Here is a 5,912-nt window from a genome sequence, read left to right as displayed (position 1 = left end):
ACTGACCATGACCTAAACAGAAGATACCCAAACCAATTACATAAAATTAATTTTTAGAAAAATTAAATGTCAACACAAAAAACCATTATGATAAATAAAAAAAAATTACCAACCTGTATAGATTTAATATCCATGAAAACAACTAATACTGCAGACCTCGACGTGGAGGGCGGTTCTTTTGGGCCAATCGGTTCTACAATCAATGAGCTTGAAAACAATAGTCCAGAAAATAATTTAAAAAAAGAATTGCATAGAAAGACAAACGTTGATAAAACAAGTACTACTATCCTAGCACTGATATTACCAACACACGTCTGGCTTTCTATCCAAAATTCCTCTAAACTATCTGAACAGCCATCAAGCAAATTTATTACAGAACCTATTGACCCAAAAGACCACCATCCTTATGGAAGGCTGTAATACATGGGATGAGACAAAAAACATCATCTGGAAAAGAGAAGCAAAACAAAAAAAAAACGTGAATTATCATATGAGAAAACAACTGTGAGAAAATTATATTTAAATAAATAACTTAACATTTGTGGATTCATCAACGTTCTAAACAAATAGTAGTGACAACTGTGGAAGACATAATACTGACCATGACCTAAACAGAAGATTCCAAACCAATTACATAAAATTAATTTTTAGAAAAATTAAATGTCAACACAAAAAACCATTATGATAAATAAAAAAAAATTACCAACCTGTATAGATTTAATCCATGAAAACAACAAATACTGCAGACCTCGACGTGGAGGGCGGTTCTTTTGGGCCAATCGGTTCTACAATCAATGAGCTTGAAAACAATAGTCCAGAAAATAATTTAAAAAAAGAATTGCATAGAAAGACAAACGTTGATAAAACAAGTACTATCCTAGCACTGATATTACCAACACACGTCTGGCTTTCTATCCAAAATTCCTCTAAACTATCTGAACAGCCATCAAGCAAATTTATTACAGAACCTATTGACCCAAAAGACCACCATCCTTATGGAAGGCTGTAATACATGGGATGAGACAAAAAACATTATCTGGAAAAGAGAAGCAAAACAAAAAAAAAAACGTGAATTATCATATGAGAAAACAACTGTGAGAAAATTATATTAAAATTAACTTAACATTTGTGGATTCATCAACGTTCTAATCAATAGGTAGGACAGTGTGGGTGAGACATAATACTGACCATGACCTAAACAGAAGATTTCCAAACCAATTACATAAAATTAATTTTTAGAAAAATTAAATGTCAACACAAAAAACCATTATGATAAATAAAAAAAAATTACCAACCTGTATAGATTTAATATCCATGAAAACAACTAATACTGCAGACCTCGACGTGGAGGGCGGTTCTTTTGGGCCAATCGGTTCTACAATCAATGAGCTTGAAAACAATAGTCCAGAAAATAATTTAAAAAAAGAATTGCATAGAAAGACAAACGTTGATAAAACAAGTACTATCCTAGCACTGATATTACCAACACACGTCTGGCTTTCTATCCAAAATTCCTCTAAACTATCTGAACAGCCATCAAGCAAATTTATTACAGAACCTATTGACCCAAAAGACCACCATCCTTATGGAAGGCTGTAATACATGGGATGAGACAAAAAACATCATCTGGAAAAGAGAAGCAAAACAAAAAAAAAAAAACGTGAATTATCATATGAGAAAACAACTGTGAGAAAATTATATTTAAATAAACTTAACATTTGTGGATTCATCAACGTTCTAAACAAATAGGTAGTGACACTGTGGAAGACATAATACTGACCATGACCTAAACAGAAGATTTCCAAACCAATTACATAAAATTAATTTTTAGAAAAATTAAATGTCAACACAAAAAACCATTATGATAAATAAAAAAAAATTACCAACCTGTATAGATTTAATATCCATGAAAACAACTAATACTGCAGACCTCGACGTGGAGGGCGGTTCTTTTGGGCCAATCGGTTCTACAATCAATGAGCTTGAAAACAATAGTCCAGAAAATAATTTAAAAAAAGAATTGCATAGAAAGACAAACGTTGATAAAACAAGTACTATCCTAGCACTGATATTACCAACACACGTCTGGCTTTCTATCCAAAATTCCACTAAACTATCTGAACAGCAATCAAGCAAATTTATTACAGAACCTATTGACCCAAAAGACCACCATCCTATGGAAGGCTGTAATACATGGGATGAGACAAAAAACATCATCTGGAAAAGAGAAGCAAAACAAAAAAAAAAAAAACGTGTATTATCATATGAGAAAACAACTGTGAGAAAATTATATTAAATTAACTTAACATTTGTGGATTCATCAACGTTCTAAACAAATATAGTGACACTGTGGAAGACATAATACTGACCATGACCTAAACAGAAGATTTCCAAACCAATTACATAAATTTATTTTTAGAAAAATTAAATGTCAACACAAAAAACCATTATGATAAATAAAAAAAAATTACCAACCTGTATAGATTTAATATCCATGAAAACAACTAATACTGCAGACCTCGACGTGGAGGGCGGTTCTTTTGGGCCAATCGGTTCTACAATCAATGAGCTTGAAAACAATAGTCCAGAAAATAATTTAAAAAAAAAATTGCATAGAAAGACAAACGTTGATAAAACAAGTACTATCCTAGCACTGATATTATCAACACACGTCTGGCTTCTATCCAAAAATCCTCTAAACTATCTGAACAGCCATCAAGCAAATTTATTACAGAACCTATTGACCCAAAAGACCACCATCCTTATGGAAGGCTGTAATACATGGGATGAGACAAAAAACATCATCTGGAAAAGAGAAGCAAAACAAAAAAAAAAAACGTGAATTATCATATGAGAAAACAACTGTGAGAAAATTATATTAAAATTAACTTAACATTTGTGGATTCATCAACGTTCTAAACAAATAGGTAGTGACACTGTGGAAGACATAATACTGACCATGACCTAAACAGAAGATTCCCAAACCAATTACATAAAATTAATTTTTAGAAAAATTAAATGTCAACACAAAAAACCATTATGATAAATAAAAAAAAATTACCAACCTGTATAGATTTAATATCCATGAAAACAACTAATACTGCAGACCTCGACGTGGAGGGCGGTTCTTTTGGGCCAATCGGTTCTACAATCAATGAGCTTGAAAACAATAGTCCAGAAAATAATTTAAAAAAAGAATTGCATAGAAAGACAAACGTTGATAAAACAAGTACTATCCTAGCACTGATATTACCAACACACGTCTGGCTTTCTATCCTAAATTCCACTAAACTATCTGAACAGCAATCAAGCAAATTTATTACAGAACCTATTGACCCAAAAGACCACCATCCTTATGGAAGGCTGTAATACATGGGATGAGACAAAAAACATCATCTGGAAAAGAGAAGCAAAACAAAAAAAAAAAACGTGTATTATCATATGAGAAAACAACTGTGAGAAAATTATATTTAAATTAACTTAACATTTGTGGATTCATCAACGTTCTAAACAAATAGGTAGTGACACTGTGGAAGACATAATACTGACCATGACCTAAACAGAAGATTTCCAAACCAATTACATAAATTTATTTTTAGAAAAATTAAATGTCAACACAAAAAACCATTATGATAAATAAAAAAAAATTACCAACCTGTATAGATTTAATATCCATGAAAACAACTAATACTGCAGACCTCGACGTGGAGGGCGGTTCTTTTGGGCCAATCGGTTCTACAATCAATGAGCTTGAAAACAATAGTCCAGAAAATAATTTAAAAAAAGAATTGCATAGAAAGACAAACGTTGATAAAACAAGTACTATCCTAGCACTGATATTATCAACACACGTCTGGCTTTCTATCCAAAAATCCTCTAAACTATCTGAACAGCCATCAAGCAAATTTATTACAGAACCTATTGACCCAAAAGACCACCATCCTTATGGAAGGCTGTAATACATAGGATGAGACAAAAAACATCATCTGGAAAAGAGAAGCAAAACAAAAAAAAAAAACGTGTATTATCATATGAGAAAACAACTGTGAGAAAATTATATTTAAATTAACTTAACATTTGTGGATTCATCAACGTTCTAAACAAATAGGTAGTGACACTGTGGAAGACATAATACTGACCATGACCTAAACAGAAGATTTCCAAACCAATTACATAAAATTAATTTTTAGAAAAATTAAATGTCAACACAAAAAACCATTATGATAAATAAAAAAAAATTACCACGTGTATAGATTTAATATCCATGAAAACAACTAATACTGCAGACCTCGACGTGGAGGGCGGTTCTCTTGGGCCAATCGGTTCTACAATCAATGAGTTTGAAAACAATAGTCCAGAAAATAATTTAAAAAAAAGAATTGCATAGAAAGACAAACGTTGATAAAACAAGTACTATCCTAGCACTGATATTACCAACACACGTCTGGCTTTCTATCCAAAATTCCTCTTAACTATCTGAACAGCCATCAAGCAAATTTATTACAGAACCTATTGACCCAAAAGACCACCATCCTTATGGAAGGCTGTAATACATGGGATGAGACAAAAAACATTATCTGGAAAAGAGAAGCAAAACAAAAAAAAAAACGTGAATTATCATAATGAAAAGAAAACTGAGAGAAAATAATAATTTAAATTATTGAAAGTGGAATTTCTTTTAAATTATGTTAGGTGATTTTTAAACCAGGTATTCTACAGTTTAAAAAAAAAATATTTAGGAGATTAACTGGTGGTTCACCTTTTAATTTTTATTTTAACAAGGTAATTATGGTGAAGGATAAACTAGATTATAGGGTTTATTATTTCTACCAGTATTGTGACTCTCCTACATTTTACTTTAATCAATCATCAATTAATTTTACTGAAAATATTCTAATATGAAATTAAATTATTTAAAATTTTTATTTTTAAATTGAAATTATCAATTCTGTTTATACGGATCATCAGTATGATTACTTAGCCTCATGATTTATTTATTGATGATTGCATGTGATTGAATTATATTTATATTATATATATACTATTTGTTATATTATAGGTACTGCACTGGGCGGCATAGCTAGTACAGCTACTTGTCTGACTAAATTGTAAACCAAAAAAACGTATTAACACCAATACAAATGAAATTTATAAACAAACATCAAACATGGCAGTAATATAATTGTCATTAGTAATAGCGGAAAATATATAATAGTTTATTTTAAATTGGTCGGTAATCGGATACCTACTTAATAAAAGATGGTATTCATTTAGATGTCTAGTAAATAGAATAAATCAATTGAAAATAATGCCATCGTCGCAAGATTTAAGAAATTTTGGAAAATAAATGTCAAAATATTTGAACCAGCTAACGAAGATGGTTTTAAAAATATTATTCTTAACAGCAATTTAAATAATATTTGTGTAGAAGATCAAATTGTATTACCTTTACATAATTTATTATAGATATTAGGAGAATTTATCAACAAAAAGGTTGAGAACAGCTGTATCATAGTATTTTACTTGTAAAGTTTGTGATATAGTAGTGAAAAGTCCAAATTTATCAACTATCATTGTTGGGTTAGGAATTACATAGGATGTCTTACATGGGGTTGCGTTGGATATGTAATGAAAGGAAGTGGTTCAAAAAAAAAATGTAAGTACAAATTATACGCCGATAACTGTAGATAAAATGTTCAGTGGTCATGAATACAAGATACATGCGGATTGCATACTCTAGAACTGTGAGAGAACATATTACGTTGGTTTAGTTGGACCTATGAAAAATCATTCATTCATTTGCGACAAATTAAATTTTAGATGATGCTCAAATAAAAACGACATTTTAAATGGTCAAAGCAGTCCTTTACCCAAATGCAAACGTAGAATGCATTGTAATATTTGTAAATAAA

At 30.6% G+C, this 5,912-nt stretch overlaps 1 long non-coding RNA gene across 3 annotated transcripts in view; it reads right to left on the bottom strand.

Moving 5' to 3' along the window:
* The window catches only part of LOC126549137 (uncharacterized), an 11,163-nt gene extending 6,552 nt beyond the window's left edge, over positions 1–4,611 (bottom strand). Inside the window, exon 1 of one of the 3 annotated variants that reach the window (XR_007603321.1) lies at positions 4,510–4,611. This is a non-coding gene — a long non-coding RNA (uncharacterized LOC126549137). Of the gene's footprint in view, positions 1–2,737; positions 3,279–3,328; positions 3,423–4,509 lie in introns of those variants that run through there. The other 2 variants (XR_007603320.1, XR_007603318.1) reach the window with 2 other exon arrangements.
* Positions 4,612–5,912: the final 1,301 nt, after the last annotated feature.

The sequence above is a fragment of the Aphis gossypii genome, chromosome 1, assembly GCF_020184175.1.
Source record: "Aphis gossypii isolate Hap1 chromosome 1, ASM2018417v2, whole genome shotgun sequence".
NCBI lineage: Eukaryota > Metazoa > Arthropoda > Insecta > Hemiptera > Aphididae > Aphis > Aphis gossypii.
Note: the sequence above shows the minus strand (reverse complement) of the source record. Positions and strands in the feature narration are given on the sequence as shown.